Raw genomic sequence first — 24,728 nt, 5'->3', positions numbered from 1 at the left:
GCCTCCCAAAAGAAAATATTGTCGTTTCCGTAGAAACGTTGCTCGATTTAGAAGGAGAAGTTATAGAACACATAGTATTGCATAGCGACTCAATTTCAGTGTTAATTCGTCAATGGGAGGGAGCGAGGGATGCAGTAAAGAAGGAATAGTGAATCGGAACGGGGATACTCTCCTCCCAAAAGAAACTCTGGTCGTTTCCATAGAAACGTTACTCGATTTAGAAGGAGATGTCATAGAACCAATAGTATTTCATAGCGACACCACTTCCGTGTTAATTCGTCAGTGTGAGGGGCGAGGGATGCAGTAAAGATGGAATAGTGCATCGGAAAGGGGATACTCGCCTCCCAAAAGAAAATATTGTCGTTTCCGTAGAAACGTTCCTCGATTTAGAAGGAGAAGTTATAGAACACATAGTATTCCATAGCGACTCAATTTCAGTGTTAATTCGTCAATGGGAGGGAGCGAGGGATGCAGTAAAGAAGGAATAGTGAATCGGAACGGAGATACTCTCCTCCCAAAAGAAACTCTTGTCGTTTCCATAGAAACGTTACTCGATTTAGAAGGAGATATCTTAGAACCAATAGTATTTCATAGCGACACCACCTCCGTGTTAATTCGTCTGTGTGAGGGGCGAGGGATGCAGTAAAGATGGAATAGTGCATCGGAAAGGGGATACTCGCCTCCCAAAAGAAAATATTGTCGTTTCCGTAGAAACGTTCCTCGATTTAGAAGGGGTAGTTATAGAACACATAGTATTCCATAGCGACTCAATTTCAGTGTTAATTCGTCAATGGGATGGAGCGAGGGATGCAGTAAAGAAGGAATAGTGAATCGGAACGGAGAAACTCTCCTCCCAAAAGAAACACTTGTCGTTTTCATAGAAACGTTACTCGATTTAGAAGGAGATGTCATAGAACCAATAGTATTTCATAGCGACACGACTTCCGTGTTAATTCGTCAGTGTGAGGGGCGAGGGATGCCGTAAAGATGGAATAGTGCATCGGAAAGGGGATACTCGCCTCCCAAAAGAAAATATTGTCGTTTCCGTAGAAACGTTCCTCGATTTAGAAGGGGAAGTTATAGAACACATAGGATTCCATAGCGACTCAATTTCAGTGTTAATTCGTCAATGGGAGGGAGCGAGGGATGCAGTAAAGAAGGAATAGTGAATCGGAACGGAGATACTCTCCTCCCAAAAGAAACTATTGTCGTTTCCATAGAAACGTTACTCGATTTAGAAGGAGATGTCATAGTACCAATAGTATTTCATAGCGACACCACTTCCGTGTTAATTCGTCAGTGTGAGGGGCGAGGGATGCAGTAAAGATGGAATAGTGCATCGGAAAGGGGATACTCGCCTCCCAAAAGAAAATATTGTCGTTCCCGTAGAAACGTTCCTCGATTTAGAAGGAGAAGTTATAGAACACATAGTATTCCATAGCGACTCAATTTCAGTGTTAATTCGTCAATGGGATGGAGCGAGGGATGCAGTAAAGAAGGAATAGTGAATCGGAACGGAGATACTCTCCTCCCAAAAGAAACTCTTGTCGTTTTCATAGAAACGTTACTCGATTTAGAAGGAGATGTCATAGAACCAATAGTATTTCATAGCGACGCCACTTCCGTGTTAATTCGTCAGTGTGAGGGGCGAGGGATGCAGTAAAGATGGAATAGTGCATCGGAAAGGGTATACTCGCCTCCCAAAAGAAAATATTGTCGTTTCCGTAGAAACGCTCCTCGATTTAGAAGGAGAAGTTATAGAATACATAGTATTCCATAGCGACTCAATTTCAGTGTTAATTCGTCAATGGGATGGAGCGAGGGATGCAGTAAAGAAGGAATAGTGAATCGGAACGGAGATACTCTGCTCCCAAAAGAAACTCTTGTCGTTTTCATAGAAACGTTACTCGATTTAGAAGGAGATGTCATAGAACCAATAGTATTTCATAGCGACACCACTTCCGTGTTAATTCGTCAGTGTGAGGGGCGAGGGATGCAGTAAAGATGGAATAGTGCATCGGAAAGGGAATACTCGCCTCCCAAAAGAAAATATTGTCGTTTCCGTAGAAACGTTCGTCGATTTAGAAGGGGAGGTTATAGAACACATAGTATTCCATAGCGACTCAATTTCAGTGTTAATTCGTCAATGGGAGGGAGCGAGGGATGCAGTAAAGAAGGAATAGTGAATCGGAACGGAGATACTCTCCTCCCAAAAGAAACTCTTGTCGTTTCCATAGAAACGTTACTCGATTTAGAAGGAGATGTCATAGTAGCAATAGTATTTCATAGCGACACCACTTCCGTGTTAATTCGTCAGCGTGAGGGGCGAGGGATGCAGTAAAGATGGAATAGTGCATCGGAAGGGGGATACTCGCCTCCCAAAAGAAAATATTGTCGTTTCCGTAGAAACGTTCCTCGATTTAGAAGGAGAAGCTATAGAACACATAGTATTCCATAGCGACTCAATTTCAGTGTTAATTCGTCAATGGGAGGGAGCGAGGGATGCAGTAAAGAAGGAATAGTGAATCGGAACGGAGATACTCTCCTCCCAAAAGAAACTCTTGTCGTTTCCATAGGAACGTTACTCGATTTAGAAGGAGATGTCATAGTACCAATAGTATTTCATAGCGACACCACTTCCGTGTTAATTCGTCAGTGTGAGGGGCGAGGGATGCAGTAAAGATGGAATAGTGCATCGGAAAGGGGATACTCGCCTCCCAAAAGAAAATATTGTCGTTTCCGTAGAAATGTTCCTCGATTTAGAAGGGGAAGTTATAGCACACATAGTATTCCATAGCGACTCAATTTCAGTGTTAATTCGTCAATGGGAGGGAGCGAGGGATGCAGTAAAGAAGGAATAGTGAATCGGAACGGAGATACTCTCCTCCCAAAAGAAACTCTTGTCGTTTCCATAGAAACGTTACTCGATTTAGAAGGAGAAGTCATAGAACACATAGTATTCCATAGCGACTCAATTTCAGTGTTAATTCGTCAAAGGGAGGGAGCGAGGGATGCAGTAAAGAAGGAATAGTGAATCGGAACGGAGATACTCTCCTCCCAAAAGAAACTCTTGTCGTTTCCATAGAAACGTTACTCGATTTAGAAGGAGAAGTCATAGAACCAATATTATTTCATAGCGACACCACTTCCGTGTTAATTCGTCAGTGTGAGGGGCGAGGGATGCAGTAATGATGGAATAGTGCATCGGAAAGGGGATACTCGCCTCCCAAAAGAAATTATGGTCGTTTCCGTAGAAACGTTCCTCGATTTAGAACGAGAAGTCATAGAACACATAGTATTCCATAGCGACTCAATTTCAGTGTTAATTCGTCAGTGGGAGGGAGCGAGGGATGCAGTAAAGAAGGAATAGTGAATCGGAACGGAGATACTCTCCTCCCAAAAGAAACTATTGTCGTTTCCATAGAAACGTTACTCGATTTAGATGGAGATGTCATAGTACCAATAGTATTTCATAGCGACACCACTTCCGTGTTAATTCGTCAGTGTGAGGGGCGAGGGATGCAGTAAAGATGGAATAGTGCATCGGAAAGGGGATACTCGCCTCCCAAAAGAAAATATTGTCGTTCCCGTAGAAACGTTCCTCGATTTAGAAGAAGTTATAGAACACATAGTATTCCATAGCGACTCAATTTCGGTGTTAATTCGTCAATGGGATGGAGCGAGGGATGCAGTAAAGAAGGAATAGTGAATCGGAACGGAGATACTCTCCTCCCAAAAGAAACTCTTGTCGTTTTCATAGAAACGTTACTCGATTTAGAAGGAGATGTCAAGGAACCAATAGTATTTCATAGCGACGCCACTTCCGTGTTAATTCGTCAGTGTGAGGGGCGAGGGATGCAGTAAAGATAGAATAGTGCATCGGAAAGGGTATACTCGCCTCCCAAAAGAAATATTGTCGTTTCCGTAGAAACGTTCCTCGATTTAGAAGGAGAAGTTATAGAACACATAGTATTCCATAGCGACTCAATTTCAGTGTTAATTCGTCAATGGGATGGAGCGAGGGATGCAGTAAAGAAGGAATAGTGAATCGGAACGGAGATACTCTCCTCCCAAAAGAAACTCTTGTCGTTTTCATAGAAACGTTACTCGATTTAGAAGGAGATGTCATAGAACCAATAGTATTTCATAGCGACACCACTTCCGTGTTAATTCGTCAGTGTGAGGGGCGAGGGATGCAGTAAAGATGGAATAGTGAATCGGAAAGGGGATACTCGCCTCCCAAAAGAAAATATTGTCGTTTCCGTAGAAACGTTCGTCGATTTAGAAGGGGACGTTATAGAACACATAGTATTCCATAGCGACTCAATTTCAGTGTTAATTCGTCAATGGGAGGGAGCGAGGGATGCAGTAAAGAAGGAATAGTGAATCGGAACGGAGATACTCTCCTCCCAAAAGAAACTCTTGTCGTTTCCATAGAAACGTTCCTCGATTTAGAAGGAGAAGTTATAGAACACATGGTATTCCATAGCGACTCAATTTCAGTGTTAATTCGTCAATGGGAGGGAGCGAGGGATGCAGTAAAGAAGGAATAGTGAATCGGAACGGAGATACTCTCCTCCCAAAAGAAACTCTTGTCGTTTTCATAGAAACGTTACTCGATTTAGAAGGAGATGTCATAGAACCAATAGTATTTCATAGCGACGCCACTTCCGTGTTAATTCGTCAGTGTGAGGGGCGAGGGATGCTGTAAAGATGGAATAGTGCATCGGAAAGGGGATACTCGCCTCCCAAAAGAAAATATTGTCGTTCCCGTAGAAACGTTCCTCGATTTAGAAGGAGAAGTTATAGAACACATAGTATTCCATAGCGACTCTATTTCGGTGTTAATTCGTCAATGGGATGGAGCGAGGGATGCAGTAAAGAAGGAATAGTGAATCGGAACGGAGATACTCTCCTCCCAAAAGAAACTCTTGTCGTTTTCATAGAAACGTTACTCGGTTTAGAAGGAGATGTCATAGAACCAATAGTATTTCATAGCGACGCCACTTCCGTGTTAATTCGTCAGTGTGAGGGGCGAGGGATGCAGCAAAGATGGAATAGTGCATCGGAAAGGGTATACTCGCCTCCCAAAAGAAATATTGTCGTTTCCGTAGAAACGTTCCTCGATTTAGAAGGAGAAGTTATAGAACACATAGTATTCCATAGCGACTCAATTTCAGTGTTAATTCGTCAATGGGATGGAGCGAGGGATGCAGTAAAGAAGGAGTAGTGAATCGGAACGGAGATACTCTCCTCCCAAAAGAAACTCTTGTCGTTTTCATAGAAACGTTACTCGATTTAGAAGGAGATGTCATAGAACCAATAGTATTTCATAGCGACACCACTTCCGTGTTAATTCGTCAGTGTGAGGGGCGAGGGATGCAGTTAAGATGGAATAGTGCATCGGAAAGGGGATACTCGCCTCCCAAAAGAAAATATTGTCGTTTCCGTAGAAACGTTCGTCGATTTAGAAGGGGAGGTTATTGAACACATAGTATTCCATAGCGACTCAATTTCAGTGTTAATTCGTCAATGGGAGGGAGCGAGGGATGCAGTAAAGAAGGAATAGTGAATCGGAACGGAGATACTCTCCTCCCAAAAGAAACTCTTGTCGTTTCCATAGAAACGTTCCTCGATTTAGAAGGAGAAGTTATAGAACACATGGTATTCCATAGCGACTCAATTTCAGTGTTAATTCGTCAATGGGAGGGAGCGAGGGATGCAGTAAAGAAGGAATAGTGAATCGGAACGGAGATACTCTCCTCCCAAAAGAAACTCTTGTCGTTTTCATAGAAACGTTACTCGATTTAGAAGGAGATGTCATAGAACCAATAGTATTTCATAGCGACGCCACTTCCGTGTTAATTCGTCAGTGTGAGGGGCGAGGGATGCAGTAAAGATGGAATAGTGCATCGGAAAGGGGATACTCGCCTCCCAGAAGAAAATATTGTCGTTCCCGTAGAAACGTTCCTCGATTTAGAAGGAGAAGTTATAGAACACATAGTATTCCATAGCGACTCAATTTCGGTGTTAATTCGTCAATGGGATGGAGCGAGGGATGCAGTAAAGAAGGAATAGTGAATCGGAAAGGAGATACTCTCCTCCCAAAAGAAACTCTGGTCGTTTTCATAGAAACGTTACTCGATTTAGAAGGAGATGTCATAGAACCAATAGTATTTCATAGCGACGCCACTTCCGTGTTAATTCGTCAGTGTGAGGGGCGAGGGATGCAGTAAAGATGGAATAGTGCATCGGAAAGGGTATACTCGCCTCCCAAAAGAAATATTGTCGTTTCCGCAGAAACGTTCCTCGATTTAGAAGGAGAAGTTATAGAACACATAGTATTCCATAGCGACTCAATTTCAATGTTAATTCGTCAATGGGATGGAGCGAGGGATGCAGTAAAGAAGGAATAGTGAATCGGAACGGAGATACTCTCCTCCCAAAAGAAACTCTTGTCGTTTTCATAGAAACGTTACTCGATTTAGAAGGAGATGTCATAGAACCAATAGTATTTCATAGCGACGCCACTTCCGTGTTAATTCGTCAGTGTGAGGGGCGAGGGATGCTGTAAAGATGGAATAGTGCATCGGAAAGGGGATACTCGCCTCCCAAAAGAAAATATTGTCGTTTCCGTAGAAACGTTCGTCGATTTAGAAGGGGAGGTTATAGAACACATAGTATTCCATAGCGACTCAATTTCAGTGTTAATTCGTCAATGGGAGGGAGCGAGGGATGCAGTAAAGAAGGAATAGTGAATCGGAACGGAGATACTCTCCTCCCAAAAGAAACTATTGTCGTTTCCATAGAAACGTTACTCGATTTAGAAGGAGATGTCATAGTACCAATAGTATTTCATAGCGACACCACTTCCGTGTTAATTCGTCAGTGTGAGGGGCGAGGGATGCAGTAAAGATGGAATAGTGCATCGGAAAGGGGATACTCGCCTCCCAAAAGAAAATATTGTCGTTCCCGTAGAAACGTTCCTCGATTTAGAAGGAGAAGTTATAGAACACATAGTATTCCATAGCGACTCAATTTCAGTGTTAATTCGTCAATGGGATGGAGCGAGGGATGCAGTAAAGAAGGAATAGTGAATCGGAACGGAGATACTCTCCTCCCAAAAGAAACTCTTGTCGTTTTCATAGAAACGTTACTCGATTTAGAAGGAGATGTCATAGAACCAATAGTATTTCATAGCGACGCCACTTCCGTGTTAATTCGTCAGTGTGAGGGGCGAGGGATGCAGTAAAGATGGAATAGTGCATCGGAAAGGGTATACTCGCCTCCCAAAAGAAAATATTGTCGTTTCCGTAGAAACGCTCCTCGATTTAGAAGGAGAAGTTATAGAATACATAGTATTCCATAGCGACTCAATTTCAGTGTTAATTCGTCAATGGGATGGAGCGAGGGATGCAGTAAAGAAGGAATAGTGAATCGGAACGGAGATACTCTGCTCCCAAAAGAAACTCTTGTCGTTTTCATAGAAACGTTACTCGATTTAGAAGGAGATGTCATAGAACCAATAGTATTTCATAGCGACACCACTTCCGTGTTAATTCGTCAGTGTGAGGGGCGAGGGATGCAGTAAAGATGGAATAGTGCATCGGAAAGGGAATACTCGCCTCCCAAAAGAAAATATTGTCGTTTCCGTAGAAACGTTCGTCGATTTAGAAGGGGAGGTTATAGAACACATAGTATTCCATAGCGACTCAATTTCAGTGTTAATTCGTCAATGGGAGGGAGCGAGGGATGCAGTAAAGAAGGAATAGTGAATCGGAACGGAGATACTCTCCTCCCAAAAGAAACTCTTGTCGTTTCCATAGAAACGTTACTCGATTTAGAAGGAGATGTCATAGTAGCAATAGTATTTCATAGCGACACCACTTCCGTGTTAATTCGTCAGCGTGAGGGGCGAGGGATGCAGTAAAGATGGAATAGTGCATCGGAAGGGGGATACTCGCCTCCCAAAAGAAAATATTGTCGTTTCCGTAGAAACGTTCCTCGATTTAGAAGGAGAAGCTATAGAACACATAGTATTCCATAGCGACTCAATTTCAGTGTTAATTCGTCAATGGGAGGGAGCGAGGGATGCAGTAAAGAAGGAATAGTGAATCGGAACGGAGATACTCTCCTCCCAAAAGAAACTCTTGTCGTTTCCATAGGAACGTTACTCGATTTAGAAGGAGATGTCATAGTACCAATAGTATTTCATAGCGACACCACTTCCGTGTTAATTCGTCAGTGTGAGGGGCGAGGGATGCAGTAAAGATGGAATAGTGCATCGGAAAGGGGATACTCGCCTCCCAAAAGAAAATATTGTCGTTTCCGTAGAAATGTTCCTCGATTTAGAAGGGGAAGTTATAGCACACATAGTATTCCATAGCGACTCAATTTCAGTGTTAATTCGTCAATGGGAGGGAGCGAGGGATGCAGTAAAGAAGGAATAGTGAATCGGAACGGAGATACTCTCCTCCCAAAAGAAACTCTTGTCGTTTCCATAGAAACGTTACTCGATTTAGAAGGAGAAGTCATAGAACACATAGTATTCCATAGCGACTCAATTTCAGTGTTAATTCGTCAAAGGGAGGGAGCGAGGGATGCAGTAAAGAAGGAATAGTGAATCGGAACGGAGATACTCTCCTCCCAAAAGAAACTCTTGTCGTTTCCATAGAAACGTTACTCGATTTAGAAGGAGAAGTCATAGAACCAATATTATTTCATAGCGACACCACTTCCGTGTTAATTCGTCAGTGTGAGGGGCGAGGGATGCAGTAATGATGGAATAGTGCATCGGAAAGGGGATACTCGCCTCCCAAAAGAAATTATGGTCGTTTCCGTAGAAACGTTCCTCGATTTAGAACGAGAAGTCATAGAACACATAGTATTCCATAGCGACTCAATTTCAGTGTTAATTCGTCAGTGGGAGGGAGCGAGGGATGCAGTAAAGAAGGAATAGTGAATCGGAACGGAGATACTCTCCTCCCAAAAGAAACTATTGTCGTTTCCATAGAAACGTTACTCGATTTAGATGGAGATGTCATAGTACCAATAGTATTTCATAGCGACACCACTTCCGTGTTAATTCGTCAGTGTGAGGGGCGAGGGATGCAGTAAAGATGGAATAGTGCATCGGAAAGGGGATACTCGCCTCCCAAAAGAAAATATTGTCGTTCCCGTAGAAACGTTCCTCGATTTAGAAGAAGTTATAGAACACATAGTATTCCATAGCGACTCAATTTCGGTGTTAATTCGTCAATGGGATGGAGCGAGGGATGCAGTAAAGAAGGAATAGTGAATCGGAACGGAGATACTCTCCTCCCAAAAGAAACTCTTGTCGTTTTCATAGAAACGTTACTCGATTTAGAAGGAGATGTCAAGGAACCAATAGTATTTCATAGCGACGCCACTTCCGTGTTAATTCGTCAGTGTGAGGGGCGAGGGATGCAGTAAAGATAGAATAGTGCATCGGAAAGGGTATACTCGCCTCCCAAAAGAAATATTGTCGTTTCCGTAGAAACGTTCCTCGATTTAGAAGGAGAAGTTATAGAACACATAGTATTCCATAGCGACTCAATTTCAGTGTTAATTCGTCAATGGGATGGAGCGAGGGATGCAGTAAAGAAGGAATAGTGAATCGGAACGGAGATACTCTCCTCCCAAAAGAAACTCTTGTCGTTTTCATAGAAACGTTACTCGATTTAGAAGGAGATGTCATAGAACCAATAGTATTTCATAGCGACACCACTTCCGTGTTAATTCGTCAGTGTGAGGGGCGAGGGATGCAGTAAAGATGGAATAGTGAATCGGAAAGGGGATACTCGCCTCCCAAAAGAAAATATTGTCGTTTCCGTAGAAACGTTCGTCGATTTAGAAGGGGACGTTATAGAACACATAGTATTCCATAGCGACTCAATTTCAGTGTTAATTCGTCAATGGGAGGGAGCGAGGGATGCAGTAAAGAAGGAATAGTGAATCGGAACGGAGATACTCTCCTCCCAAAAGAAACTCTTGTCGTTTCCATAGAAACGTTCCTCGATTTAGAAGGAGAAGTTATAGAACACATGGTATTCCATAGCGACTCAATTTCAGTGTTAATTCGTCAATGGGAGGGAGCGAGGGATGCAGTAAAGAAGGAATAGTGAATCGGAACGGAGATACTCTCCTCCCAAAAGAAACTCTTGTCGTTTTCATAGAAACGTTACTCGATTTAGAAGGAGATGTCATAGAACCAATAGTATTTCATAGCGACGCCACTTCCGTGTTAATTCGTCAGTGTGAGGGGCGAGGGATGCTGTAAAGATGGAATAGTGCATCGGAAAGGGGATACTCGCCTCCCAAAAGAAAATATTGTCGTTCCCGTAGAAACGTTCCTCGATTTAGAAGGAGAAGTTATAGAACACATAGTATTCCATAGCGACTCTATTTCGGTGTTAATTCGTCAATGGGATGGAGCGAGGGATGCAGTAAAGAAGGAATAGTGAATCGGAACGGAGATACTCTCCTCCCAAAAGAAACTCTTGTCGTTTTCATAGAAACGTTACTCGGTTTAGAAGGAGATGTCATAGAACCAATAGTATTTCATAGCGACGCCACTTCCGTGTTAATTCGTCAGTGTGAGGGGCGAGGGATGCAGCAAAGATGGAATAGTGCATCGGAAAGGGTATACTCGCCTCCCAAAAGAAATATTGTCGTTTCCGTAGAAACGTTCCTCGATTTAGAAGGAGAAGTTATAGAACACATAGTATTCCATAGCGACTCAATTTCAGTGTTAATTCGTCAATGGGATGGAGCGAGGGATGCAGTAAAGAAGGAGTAGTGAATCGGAACGGAGATACTCTCCTCCCAAAAGAAACTCTTGTCGTTTTCATAGAAACGTTACTCGATTTAGAAGGAGATGTCATAGAACCAATAGTATTTCATAGCGACACCACTTCCGTGTTAATTCGTCAGTGTGAGGGGCGAGGGATGCAGTTAAGATGGAATAGTGCATCGGAAAGGGGATACTCGCCTCCCAAAAGAAAATATTGTCGTTTCCGTAGAAACGTTCGTCGATTTAGAAGGGGAGGTTATTGAACACATAGTATTCCATAGCGACTCAATTTCAGTGTTAATTCGTCAATGGGAGGGAGCGAGGGATGCAGTAAAGAAGGAATAGTGAATCGGAACGGAGATACTCTCCTCCCAAAAGAAACTCTTGTCGTTTCCATAGAAACGTTCCTCGATTTAGAAGGAGAAGTTATAGAACACATGGTATTCCATAGCGACTCAATTTCAGTGTTAATTCGTCAATGGGAGGGAGCGAGGGATGCAGTAAAGAAGGAATAGTGAATCGGAACGGAGATACTCTCCTCCCAAAAGAAACTCTTGTCGTTTTCATAGAAACGTTACTCGATTTAGAAGGAGATGTCATAGAACCAATAGTATTTCATAGCGACGCCACTTCCGTGTTAATTCGTCAGTGTGAGGGGCGAGGGATGCAGTAAAGATGGAATAGTGCATCGGAAAGGGGATACTCGCCTCCCAGAAGAAAATATTGTCGTTCCCGTAGAAACGTTCCTCGATTTAGAAGGAGAAGTTATAGAACACATAGTATTCCATAGCGACTCAATTTCGGTGTTAATTCGTCAATGGGATGGAGCGAGGGATGCAGTAAAGAAGGAATAGTGAATCGGAAAGGAGATACTCTCCTCCCAAAAGAAACTCTGGTCGTTTTCATAGAAACGTTACTCGATTTAGAAGGAGATGTCATAGAACCAATAGTATTTCATAGCGACGCCACTTCCGTGTTAATTCGTCAGTGTGAGGGGCGAGGGATGCAGTAAAGATGGAATAGTGCATCGGAAAGGGTATACTCGCCTCCCAAAAGAAATATTGTCGTTTCCGCAGAAACGTTCCTCGATTTAGAAGGAGAAGTTATAGAACACATAGTATTCCATAGCGACTCAATTTCAATGTTAATTCGTCAATGGGATGGAGCGAGGGATGCAGTAAAGAAGGAATAGTGAATCGGAACGGAGATACTCTCCTCCCAAAAGAAACTCTTGTCGTTTTCATAGAAACGTTACTCGATTTAGAAGGAGATGTCATAGAACCAATAGTATTTCATAGCGACGCCACTTCCGTGTTAATTCGTCAGTGTGAGGGGCGAGGGATGCTGTAAAGATGGAATAGTGCATCGGAAAGGGGATACTCGCCTCCCAAAAGAAAATATTGTCGTTTCCGTAGAAACGTTCGTCGATTTAGAAGGGGAGGTTATAGAACACATAGTATTCCATAGCGACTCAATTTCAGTGTTAATTCGTCAATGGGAGGGAGCGAGGGATGCAGTAAAGAAGGAATAGTGAATCGGAACGGAGATACTCTCCTCCCAAAAGAATCTCTTGTCGTTTCCATAGAAACGTTACTCGATTTAGAAGGAGATGTCATAGTACCAATAGTATTTCATAGCGACACCACTTCCGTGTTAATTCGTCAGTGTGAGGGGCGAGGGATGCAGTGAAGATGGAATAGTGCATCGGAAAGGGGATACTCGCCTCCCAAAAGAAAATATTGTCGTTTCCGTAGAAACGTTCCTCGATTTAGAAGGAGAAGTTATAGAACACATGGTATTCCATAGCGACTCAATTTCAGTGTTAATTCGTCAATGGGAGGGAGCGAGGGATGCAGTAAAGAAGGAATAGTGAATCGGAACGGAGATACTCTCCTCTCAAAAGAAACTCTTGTCGTTTCCATAGAAACGTTACTCGATTTAGAAGGAGATGTCATAGTACCAATAGTATTTCATAGCGACACCACTTCCGAGTTAATTCGTCAGTGTGAGGGGCGAGGGATGCAGTAAAGATGGAATAGTGCATCGGAAAGGGGATACTCGCCTCCCAAAAGAAAATATTGTCGTTTCCGTAGAAACGTTCCTCGATTTAGAAGGGGAAGTTGTAGAACACATAGTATTCCATAGCGACTCAATTTCAGTGTTAATTCGTCAATGGGAGGGAGCGAGGGATGCAGTAAAGAAGGAATAGTGAATCGGAACGGAGATACTCTCCTCCCAAAAGAAACTCTTGTCGTTTCCATAGAAACGTTACTCGATTTAGTAGGAGAAGTCATAGAACCAATAGTATTTCATAGCGACACCACTTCCGTGTTAATTCGTCAGTGTGAGGGGCGAGGGATGCAGTAAAGATGGAATAGTGCATCGGAAAGGGGATACTCGCCTCCCAAAAGAAAATATTGTCGTTTCCGTAGAAACGTTCCTCGATTTAGAAGGAGAAGTCATAGAACACATAGTATTCCATAGCGACTCAATTTCAGTGTTAATTCGTCAAAGGGAGGGAGCGAGGGATGCAGTAAAGAAGGAATAGTGAATCGGAACGGAGATACTCTCCTCCCAAAAGAAACTCTTGTCGTTTCCATAGAAACGTTACTCGATTTAGAAGGAGAAGTCATAGAACAAATAGTATTTCATAGCGACACCACTTCCGTGTTAATTCGTCAGTGTGAGGGGCGAGGGATGCAGTAAAGATGGAATAGTGCATCGGAAAGGGGATACTCGCCTCCCAAAAGAAAATATTGTCGTTTCCGTAGAAACGTTCCTCGATTTAGAAGGAGAAGTCATAGAACACATAGTATTCCATAGCGACTCAATTTCAGTGTTAATTCGTCAATGAGAGGGAGCGAGGGATGCAGTAAAGAAGGAATAGTGAATCGGAACGGAGATACTCTCCTCCCAAAAGAAACTCTTGTCGTTTCCATAGAAACGTTACTCGATTTAGAAGGAGATGTCATAGTACCAATAGTATTTCATAGCGACACCACTTCCGTGTTAATTCGTCAGTGTGAGGGGCGAGGGATGCAGTGAAGATGGAATAGTGCATCGGAAAGGGGATACTCGCCTCCCAAAAGAAAATATTGTCGTTTCCGTAGAAACGTTCCTCGATTTAGAAGGAGAAGTTATAGAACACATGGTATTCCATAGCGACTCAATTTCAGTGTTAATTCGTCAATGGGAGGGAGCGAGGGATGCAGTAAAGAAGGAATAGTGAATCGGAACGGAGATACTCTCCTCCCAAAAGAAACTCTTGTCGTTTCCATAGAAACGTTACTCGATTTAGAAGGAGATGTCATAGTACCAATAGTATTTCATAGCGACACCACTTCCGTGTTAATTCGTCAGTGTGAGGGGCGAGGGATGCAGTGAAGATGGAATAGTGCATCGGAAAGGGGATACTCGCCTCCCAAAAGAAAATATTGTCGTTTCCGTAGAAACGTTCCTCGATTTAGAAGGAGAAGTAATAGAACACATGGTATTCCATAGCGACTCAATTTCAGTGTTAATTCGTCAATGGGAGGGAGCGAGGGATGCAGTAAAGAAGGAATAGTGAATCGGAACGGAGATACTCTCCTCTCAAAAGGAACTCTTGTCGTTTCCATAGAAACGTTACTCGATTTAGAAGGAGATGTCATAGTACCAATAGTATTTCATAGCGACACCACTTCCGAGTTAATTCGTCAGTGTGAGGAGCGAGGGATGCAGTAAAGATGGAATAGTGCATCGGAAAGGGGATACTCGCCTCCCAAAAGAAAATATTGTCGTTTCCGTAGAAACGTTCCTCGATTTAGAAGGGGAAGTTGTAGAACACATAGTATTCCATAGCGACTCAATTTCAGTGTTAATTCGTCAATGGGAGGGAGCGAGGGATGCAGTAAAGAAGGAATAGTGAATCGGAACGGAGATACTCTCCTCCCAAAAGAAACTCTTGTCGTTTCCATAGAAACGTTACTCGATTTAGAAGGAGAAGTCATAGAACCAATAGTATTTCATAGCGACACCACTTCCGTGTTAATTCGTCAGTGTGAGGGGCGAGGGATGCAGTAAAGATGAAATAGTGCATCGGAAAGGGGATACTCGCCTCCCAAAAGAAAATATTGTCGTTCCCGTAGAAACGTTCCTCGATTTAGAAGGAGAAGTTATAGAACACATAGTATTCCATAGCGACTCAATTTCGGTGTTAATTCGTCAATGGGATGGAGCGAGGGATGCAGTAAAGAAGGAATAGTGAATCGGAACGGAGATACTCTCCTCCCAAAGGAAACTCTGGTCGTTTTCATAGAAACGTTACTCGATTTAGAAGGAGATGTCATAGAACCAATAGTATTTCATAGCGACGCCACTTCCGTGTTAATTCGTCAGTGTGAGGGGCGAGGGATGCAGTAAAGATGGAATAGTGCATCGGAAAGGGTATACTCGCCTCCCAAAAGAAATATTGTCGTTTCCGTAGAAACGTTCCTCGATTTAGAAGGAGAAGTTATAGAACACATAGTATTCCATAGCGACTCAATTTCAGTGTTAATTCGTCAATGGGATGGAGCGAGGGATGCAGTAAAGAAGGAATAGTGAATCGGAACGGAGATACTCTCCTCCCAAAAGAAACTCTTGTCGTTTTCATAGAAACGTTACTCGATTTAGAAGGAGATGTCATAGAACCAATAGTATTTCATAGCGACGCCACTTCCGTGTTAATTCGTCAGTGTGAGGGGCGAGGGATGCTGTAAAGATGGAATAGTGCATCGGAAAGGGGATACTCGCCTCCCAAAAGAAAATATTGTCGTTTCCGTAGAAACGTTCGTCGATTTAGAAGGGGAGGTTATAGAACACATAGTATTCCATAGCGACTCAATTTCAGTGTTAATTCGTCAATGGGAGGGAGCGAGGGATGCAGTAAAGAAGGAATAGTGAATCGGAACGGAGATACTCTCCTCCCAAAAGAAACTCTTGTCGTTTCCATAGAAACGTTACTCGATTTAGAAGGAGATGTCATAGTACCAATAGTATTTCATAGCGACACCACTTCCGTGTTAATTCGTCAGTGTGAGGGGCGAGGGATGCAGTGAAGATGGAATAGTGCATCGGAAAGGGGATACTCGCCTCCCAAAAGAAAATATTGTCGTTTCCGTAGAAACGTTCCTCGATTTAGAAGGAGAAGTTATAGAACACATGGTATTCCATAGCGACTCAATTTCAGTGTTAATTCGTCAATGGGAGGGAGCGAGGGATGCAGTAAAGAAGGAATAGTGAATCGGAACGGAGATACTCTAGTCTCAAAAGAAACTCTTGTCGTTTCCATAGAAACGTTACTCGATTTAGAAGGAGATGTCATAGTACCAATAGTATTTCATAGCGACACCACTTCCGAGTTAATTCGTCAGTGTGAGGGGCGAGGGATGCAGTAAAGATGGAATAGTGCATCGGAAAGGGGATACTCGCCTCCCAAAAGAAAATATTGTCGTTTCCGTAGAGACGTTCCTCGATTTAGAAGGGGGTAGTTGTAGAACACATAGTATTCCATAGCGACTCAATTTCAGTGTTAATTCGTCAATGGGAGGGAGCGAGGGATGCAGTAAAGAAGGAATAGTGAATCGGAACGGAGATACTCTCCTCCCAAAAGAAACTCTTGTCGTTTCCATAGAAACGTTACTCGATTTAGAAGGAGAAGTCATAGAACCAATAGTATTTCATAGCGACACCACTTCCGTGTTAATTCGTCAGTGTGAGGGGCGAGGGATGCAGTAAAGATGGAATAGTGCATCGGAAAGGGGATACTCGCCTCCCAAAAGAAAATATTGTCGTTTCCGTAGAAACGTTCCTCGATTTAGAAGGAGAAGTCATAGAACACATAGTATTCCATAGCGACTCAATTTCAGTGTTAATTCGTCAAAGGGAGGGAGCGAGGGATGCAGTAAAGAAGGAATAGTGAATCGGAACGGAGATACTCTCCTCCCAAAAGAAACTCTTGTCGTTTCCATAGAAACGTTACTCGATTTAGAAGGAGAAGTCATAGAACCAATAGTATTTCATAGCGACACCACTTCCGTGTTAATTCGTCAGTGTGAGGGGCGAGGGATGCAGTAAAGATGGAATAGTGCATCGGAAAGGGGATACTCGCCTCCCAAAAGAAAATATTGTCGTTTCCGTAGAAACGTTCCTCGATTAAAAGGAGAAGTCATAGAACACATAGTATTCCATAGCGACTCAATTTCAGTGTTAATTCGTCAATGAGAGGGAGCGAGGGATGCAGTAAAGAAGGAATAGTGAATCGGAACGGAGATACTCTCCTCCCAAAAGAAACTCTTGTCGTTTCCATAGAAACGTTACTCGATTTAGAAGGAGATGTCATAGTACCAATAGTATTTCATAGCGACACCACTTCCGTGTTAATTCGTCAGTGTGAGGGGCGAGGGATGCAGTGAAGATGGAATAGTGCATCGGAAAGGGGATACTCGCCTCCCAAAAGAAAATATTGTCGTTTCCGTAGAAACGTTCCTCGATTTAGAAGGAGAAGTTATAGAACACATGGTATTCCATAGCGACTCAATTTCAGTGTTAATTCGTCAATGGGAGGGAGCGAGGGATGCAGTAAAGAAGGAATAGTGAATCGGAACGGAGATACTCTCCTCCCAAAAGAAACTCTTGTCGTTTCCATAGAAACGTTACTCGATTTAGAAGGAGATGTCATAGTACCAATAGTATTTCATAGCGACACCACTTCCGTGTTAATTCGTCAGTGTGAGGGGCGAGGGATGCAGTAAAGATGGAATAGTGCATCGGAAAGGGGATACTCGCCTCCCAAAAGAAAATATTGTCGTTTCCGTAGAAACGTTCCTCGATTTAGAAGGAGAAGTTATAGAACACATGGTATTCCATAGCGACTCAATTTCAGTGTTAATTCGTCAATGGGAGGGAGCGAGGGATGCAGTAAAGAAGGAATAGTGAATCGGAACGGAGATACTCTCCTCTCAAAAGAAACTCTTGTCGTTTCCATAGAAACGTTACTCGATTTAGAAGGAGATGTCATAGTACCAATAGTATTTCATAGCGACACCACTTCCGAGTTAATTCGTCAGTGTGAGGGGCGAGGGATGCAGTAAAGATGGAATAGTGCATCGGAAAGGGGATACTCGCCTCCCAAAAGAAAATATTGTCGTTTCCGTAGAAACGTTCCTCGATTTAGAAGGGGAAGTTGTAGAACACATAGTATTCCATAGCGACTCAATTTCAGTGTTAATTCGTCAATGGGAGGGAGCGAGGGATGCAGTAAAGAAGGAATAGTGAATCGGAACGGAGATACTTTCCTCCCAAAAGAAACTCTTGTCGTTTCCATAGAAACGTTACTCGATTTAGAAGGAGAAGTCATAGAACCAATAGTATTTCATAGCGACACCACTTCCGTGTTAATTCGTCAGTGTGAGGGGCGAGGGATGCAGTAAAGATGGAATAGTGCATCGGAAAGGGGATACTCGCCTCCCAAAAGAAAATATTGTCGTTTCCGTAGAAACGTTCCTCGATTTAGAAGGAGAAGTCATAGAACACATAGTATTCCATAGCGACTCAATTTCAGTGTTAATTCGTCAAAGGGAGGGAGCGAGGGATGCAGTAAAGAAGGAATAGTGAATCGGAACGGAGATACTCTCCTCCCAAAAGAAACTCTTGTCGTTTCCATAGAAACGTTACTCGATTTAGAAGGAGAAGTCATAGAACCAATAGTATTTCATAGCGACACCACTTCCGTGTTAATTCGTCAGTGTGAGGGGCGAGGGATGCAGTAATGATGGAATAGTGCATCGGAAAGGGGATACTCGCCTCCCAAAAGAAAATATTGTCGTTTCCGTAGAAACGTTCCTCGATTTAGAAGGAGAAGTCATAGAACACATAGTATTCCATAGCGACTCAATTTCAGTGTTAATTCGTCAATGAGAGGGAGCGAGGGATGCAGCAAAGAAGGAATAGTGAATCGGAACGGAGTTACTCGCCTCCCAAAAGAAAATACTGTCGTTTCCATAGAACCGTTACTCGATTTAGAAGGAGATGTTATAGAACCAATAGTATTTCATAGCGACTACACTTCCGTGTTAATTCGTCAGTGTGAGGGGCGAGGGATGCAGTGAAGATGGAATAGTGCATCGGAAAGGGGATACTCGCCTCCCAAAAGAAAATATTGTCGTTTCCGTTGAAACGTTCCTCGATTTAGAAGGAGAAGTTATAGAACACATAGTATTCCATAGCGATTCAATTTCAGTGTTAATTCGTCAATGTGAGGGGCGAGGGATGCAGAAAAGAAGGAATAGTGAATCGGAACGGAGATACTCGCCTCCCAAAAGAAATTACTGTCGTTTCCATAGAAACGTTACTCGATTTAGAAGGAGAAGTTATAGAACACATAGTATTCCATAGCGACTCAATTTCAGTGTTAATTCGACAATGGGATGGAGCGAGGGATGCAGTAAAGAAGGAATAGTGAATCGGAACGGGGATACTCTCCTCCCAAAAGAAACTCTTGTCGTTTTTATAGAAACGTTACTCGATTTAGAAGGAGATGTCATAGAACCAATAGTATTTCATAGCGACACCACTTCCGTGTTAATTCGTCAGTGTGAGGGGCGAGGGATGCAGTAAAGATGGAATAGTGCATCGGAAAGGGGATACTCGCCTCCCAAAAGAAAATATTGTCGTTTCCGTAGAAACGTTCCTCGATTTAGAAGGGGAAGTTATAGAACACATAGTATTCCATAGCGACTCAATTTCAGTGTTAATTCGTCAATGGGAGGGAGCGAGGGATGCAGTAAAGAAGGAATAGTGAATCGGAACGGAGATACTCTCCTCCCAAAAGAAAGTACTGTCGGTTCCATAGAAACTTTACTCGATTTAGAAGGAGATGTCATAGAACCAATAGTATTTCATAGCGACACCACTTCCGTGTTAATTCGTCAGTGTGAGGGGCGAGGGATGCAGTAAAGATGGAATAGTGTATCGGAAAGGAAATACTCGCCTCCCAAAAGAAAATATTGTCGTTTCCGTAGAAACGTTCCTCGATTTAGAAGGAGAAGTTATAGAACACATAGTATTCCATAGCGACTCAATTTCAGTGTAATTCGTCAATGGGAGGGATCGAGGGATGCAGGAAAGAAGGAATAGTGCATCGGAACGGACATACTCTCCTCCCAAAAGAAACTCTTGTCGTTTCCATAGAAACGTTATTGGATTTAGAAGGAGAAGTCATAGAACCAATAGTATTTCATAGCGACACCACTTCCGTGTTAATTCGTCAGTGTGAGGGGCGAGGGATGCAGTAAAGATGGAATAGTTCATCGGAAAGGGGATACTCGCCTCCCAAAAGAAAATATTGTCGTTTCCGTAGAAACGTTCCTCGATTTAGAAGGACAAGTCATAGAACACATAGTATTCCATAGCGACTCAATTTCAGTGTTAATTCGTCAATGGGAGTTAGCGAGGGATGCAGTAAAGAAGGAATAGTGAATCGGAACGGAGATACTCTCGTCCCAAAAGAAACTCTTGTCGTTTCCATAGAAACGTTACTCGATTTAGAAGGAGATGTCATAGTACCAATAGTATTTCATAGCGACACCACTTCCGTGTTGATTCGTCAGTGTGAGGGGCGAGGGATGCAGTAAAGATGGAATAGTGCATCGGAAAGGGGATACTCGCCTCCCAAAAGAAAATATTGTCGTTCCCGTAGAAACGTTCCTCGATGTAGAAGGAGAAGTTATAGAAACATAGTATTCCATAGCGACTCAATTTCAGTGTTAATTCGTCAATGGGATGGAGCGAGGGATGCAGTAAAGAAGGAATAGTGAATCTGAACGGAGATACTCTCCTCCCAAAAGAAACTCTTGTCGTTTTCATAGAAACGTTACTCGATTTAGAAGGAGATGTCATAGAACCAATAGTATTTCATAGCGACGCCACTTCCGTGTTAATTCGTCAGTGTGAGGGGCGAGGGATGCAGTAAAGATGGAATAGTGCATCGGAAAGGGTATACTCGCCTCCCAAAAGAAAATATTGTCGTTTCCGTAGAAACGTTCCTCGATTTAGATGGAGAAGTTATAGAACACATAGTATTCCATAGCGACTCAATTTCAGTGTTAATTCGTCAATGGGATGGAGCGAGGGATGCAGTAAAGAAGGAATAGTGAATCGGAACGGAGATACTCTCCTCCCAAAAGAAACTCTTGTCGTTTTCATATAATCGTTACTCGATTTAGAAGGAGATGTCATAGAACCAATAGTATTTCATAGCGACACCACTTCCGTGTTAATTCGTCAGTGTGAGGGGCGAGGGATGCAGTAAAGATGGAATAGTGCATCGGAAAGGGGATACTCGCCTCCCAAAAGAAAATATTGTCGTTTCCGTAGAAACGTTCGTCGATTTAGAAGGGGAGGTTATAGAACACATAGTATTCCATAGCGACTCAATTTCAGTGTCAATTCGTCAATGGGAGGGAGCGAGGGATGCAGTAAAGAAGGAATAGTGAATCGGAACGGAGATACTCTCCTCCCAAAAGAAACTCTTGTCGTTTCTATAGAAACGTTACTCGATTTAGAAGGAGATGTCATAGTATCAATAGTATTTCATAGCGACACCACTTCCGTGTTAATTCGTCAGTGTGAGGGGCGAGGGATGCAGTAAAGATGGAATAGTGCATCGGAAAGGGGATACTCGCCTCCCAAAAGAAAATATTGTCGTTTCCGTAGAAACGTTCCTCGATTTAGAAGGAGAAGTTATAGAACACATAGTATTCCATAGCGACTCAATTTCAGTGTTAATTCGTCAATGGGAGGGAGCGAGGGATGCAGTAAAGAAGGAATAGTGAATCGGAACGGAGATACTCTCATCCCAAAAGAAACTCTTGTCGTTTCCATAGAAACGTTACTCGATTTAGAAGGAGATGTCATACTACCAATAGTATTTCATAGCGACACCACTTCCGTGTTAATTCGTCAGTGTGAGGGGCGAGGGATGCAGTAAAGATGGAATAGTGCATCGGAAAGGGGATACTCGCCTCCCAAAAGAAAATATTGTCGTTTCCGTAGAAACGTTCCTCGATTTAGAAGGGGAAGTTATAGAACACATAGTATTTCATAGCGACACCACTTCCGTGTTAATTCGTCAGTGTGAGGGGCGAGGGATGCAGTAATGATGGAATAGTGAATCGGAAAGGGGATACTCGCCTCCCAAAAGAAAATATTGTCGTTTCCGTAGAAACGTTCCTCGATTTAGAAGGAGAAGTCATAGAACACATAGTATTCCATAGCGACTCAATTTCAGTGTTAATTCGTCAATGAGAGGGAGCGAGGGATGCAGTAAAGAAGGAATAGTGAAACGGAACGGAGTTACTCGCCTCCCAAAAGAAAATACTGTCGTTTCCATAGAAACGTTACTCGATTTAGAAGGAGATGTTATAGAACCAATAGTATTTCATAGCGACACCACTTCCGTGTTAATTCGTCAGTGTGAGGGGCGAGGGATATAGTGAAGATGGAATAGTGCATCGGAAGGGGATACTCGCCTCCCAAAAGAAAATATTGTCGTTTCCGTTGAAACGTTCCTCGATTTAGAAGGAGAAGTTATAGAACACATAGTATTCCATAGCGATTCAATTTCAGTGTTAATTCGTCAATGTGAGGGGCGAGGGATGCAGAAAAGAAGGAATAGTGAATCGGAACGGAGATACTCGCCTCCCAAAAGAAATTACTGTCGTTTCCATAGAAACGTTACTCGATTTAGAAGGAGAAGTTATAGAACACATAGTATTCCATAGCGACTCAATTTCAGTGTTAATTCGTCAATGGGAGGGAGCGAGGAATGCAGTAAAGAAGGAATAGTGAATCGGAACGGAGATACTCTCCTCCCAAAAGAAAGTACTGTCGTTTCCATAGAAACTTTACTCGATTTAGAAGGAGATGTCATAGAACCAATAGTATTTCATAGCGACACCACTTCCGTGTTAATTCGTCAGTGTGAGGGGCGAGGGATGCAGTAAAGATGGAATAGTGTATCGGAAAGGGGATACTCGCCTCCCAAAAGAAAATATTGTCGTTTCCGTAGAAACGTTCCTCGATTTAGAAGGAGAAGTTATAGAACACATAGTATTCCATAGCGACTCAATTTCAGTGTAGTTCGTCAATGGGAGGGAGCGAGGGATGCAGTAAAGAAGGAATAGTGCATCGGAACGGAGATACTCTCCTCCCAAAAGAAACTGTTCTCGTTTCCATAGAAACGTTACTGGATTTAGAAGGAGAAGTCATAGAACCAATAGTATTTCATAGCGACACCACTTCCGTGTTAATTCGTCAGTGTGAGGGGCGAGGGATGCAGTAAAGATGGAATAGTTCATCGGAAAGGGGATACTCGCCTCCCAAAAGAAAATATTGTCGTTTCCGTAGAAACGTTCCTCGATTTAGAAGGAGGAGTTATAGAACACATAGTATTCCATAGCGACTCAATTTCAGTGTTAATTCGTCAATGGGAGGTAGCGAGGGATGCAGTAAAGAAGGAATAGTGAATCGGAACGGAGATACTCTCCTCCCAAAAGAAACTCTTGTCGTTTCCATAGATACGTTACTCCATTTAGAAGGAGATGTCATAGAACCAATAGTATTTCATAGCGACACCACTTCCGTGTTAATTCGTCAGTGTGAGGTGCGAGGGATGCAGTAAAGATGGAATAGTGCATCGGAATGGGGATACTCGCCTTTTAAAAGAAAATATTGTCGTTTCCGTAGAAACGTTCCTCGATTTAGAAGGAGAAGTTATAGAACACATAGTATTCCGTAGCGACTCAATTTCAGTGTTAATTCGTCAATGGGAGGGAGCGAGGGATGCAGTAAAGAAGGAATAGTGAATCGGAACGGAGATACTCTCCTCCCAAAAGAAACTCTTGTCGTTTCCATAGAAACGTTACTCGATTTAGAACGAGATCTCATAGAACCAATAGTATATCATAGCGACACCACTTCCGTGTTAATTCGTCAGTGTGAGGGGCGAAGGATGCAGTAAAGATGGAATAGTGCATCGGAAAGGGGATACTCGCATCCCAAAAGAAAATATTGTCGTTTCCGTAGAAACGTTCCTCGATTTAGAAGGAGAAGTTATAGAACACATAGTATTCCATAGCGACTCAATTTCAGTGTTAATTCGTCAATGGGAGGGAGCGAGGGATGCAGTAAAGAAGGAATAGTGAATCGGAACGGAGATACTCTCCTCCCAAAAGAAACTCTTTTCGTTTCCATAGAAACTTTACTCGATTTAGAACGAGATGTCATAGAACCAATAGTATTTCATAGCGACACCACTTCCGTGTTAATTCGTCAGTGTGAGGGGCGAGGGATGCAGTAAAGACGGAATAGTGCATCGGAAAGGGGATGCTCGCCTCCCAAAAGAAAATATTGTCGTTTCCGTAGAAACGTTGCTCGACTTAGAAGGAGAAGTTATAGAACACATAGTATTCCATAGCGACTCAATTTCAGTATTAATTCGTCAATGGGAGGGAGCGAGGGATGCAGTAAAGAAGGAATAGTGAATCGGAACGGAGATACTCTCCTCCCAAATGAAACTCTTGTCGTTTCCATAGAAACGTTACTCGATTTAGAAGGAGATGCCATAGAACCAATAGTATTTCATAGCGACACCACTTCCGTGTTAATTCGTCAGTGTGAGGGGCGAGGGATGCAGTAAAGATGGAATAGTGCATCGGAAAGGGGATACTCGCATCCCAAATGAAAATATTGTCGTTTCCGTAGGAACGTTCCTCGATTTAGAAGGGGAAGTTATAGAAGACATAGTATTCCATAGCGACTCAATTTCAGTGTTAATTCGTCAATGGGAGGGAGCGAGGGATGCAGTAAAGAAGGAATAGTGAATCGAAACGGAGAT

The sequence above is a fragment of the Schistocerca piceifrons genome, unplaced genomic scaffold, assembly GCF_021461385.2.
Source record: "Schistocerca piceifrons isolate TAMUIC-IGC-003096 unplaced genomic scaffold, iqSchPice1.1 HiC_scaffold_2340, whole genome shotgun sequence".
NCBI classification, from domain to species: Eukaryota; Metazoa; Arthropoda; class Insecta; order Orthoptera; family Acrididae; genus Schistocerca; species Schistocerca piceifrons.
Note: the sequence above shows the minus strand (reverse complement) of the source record.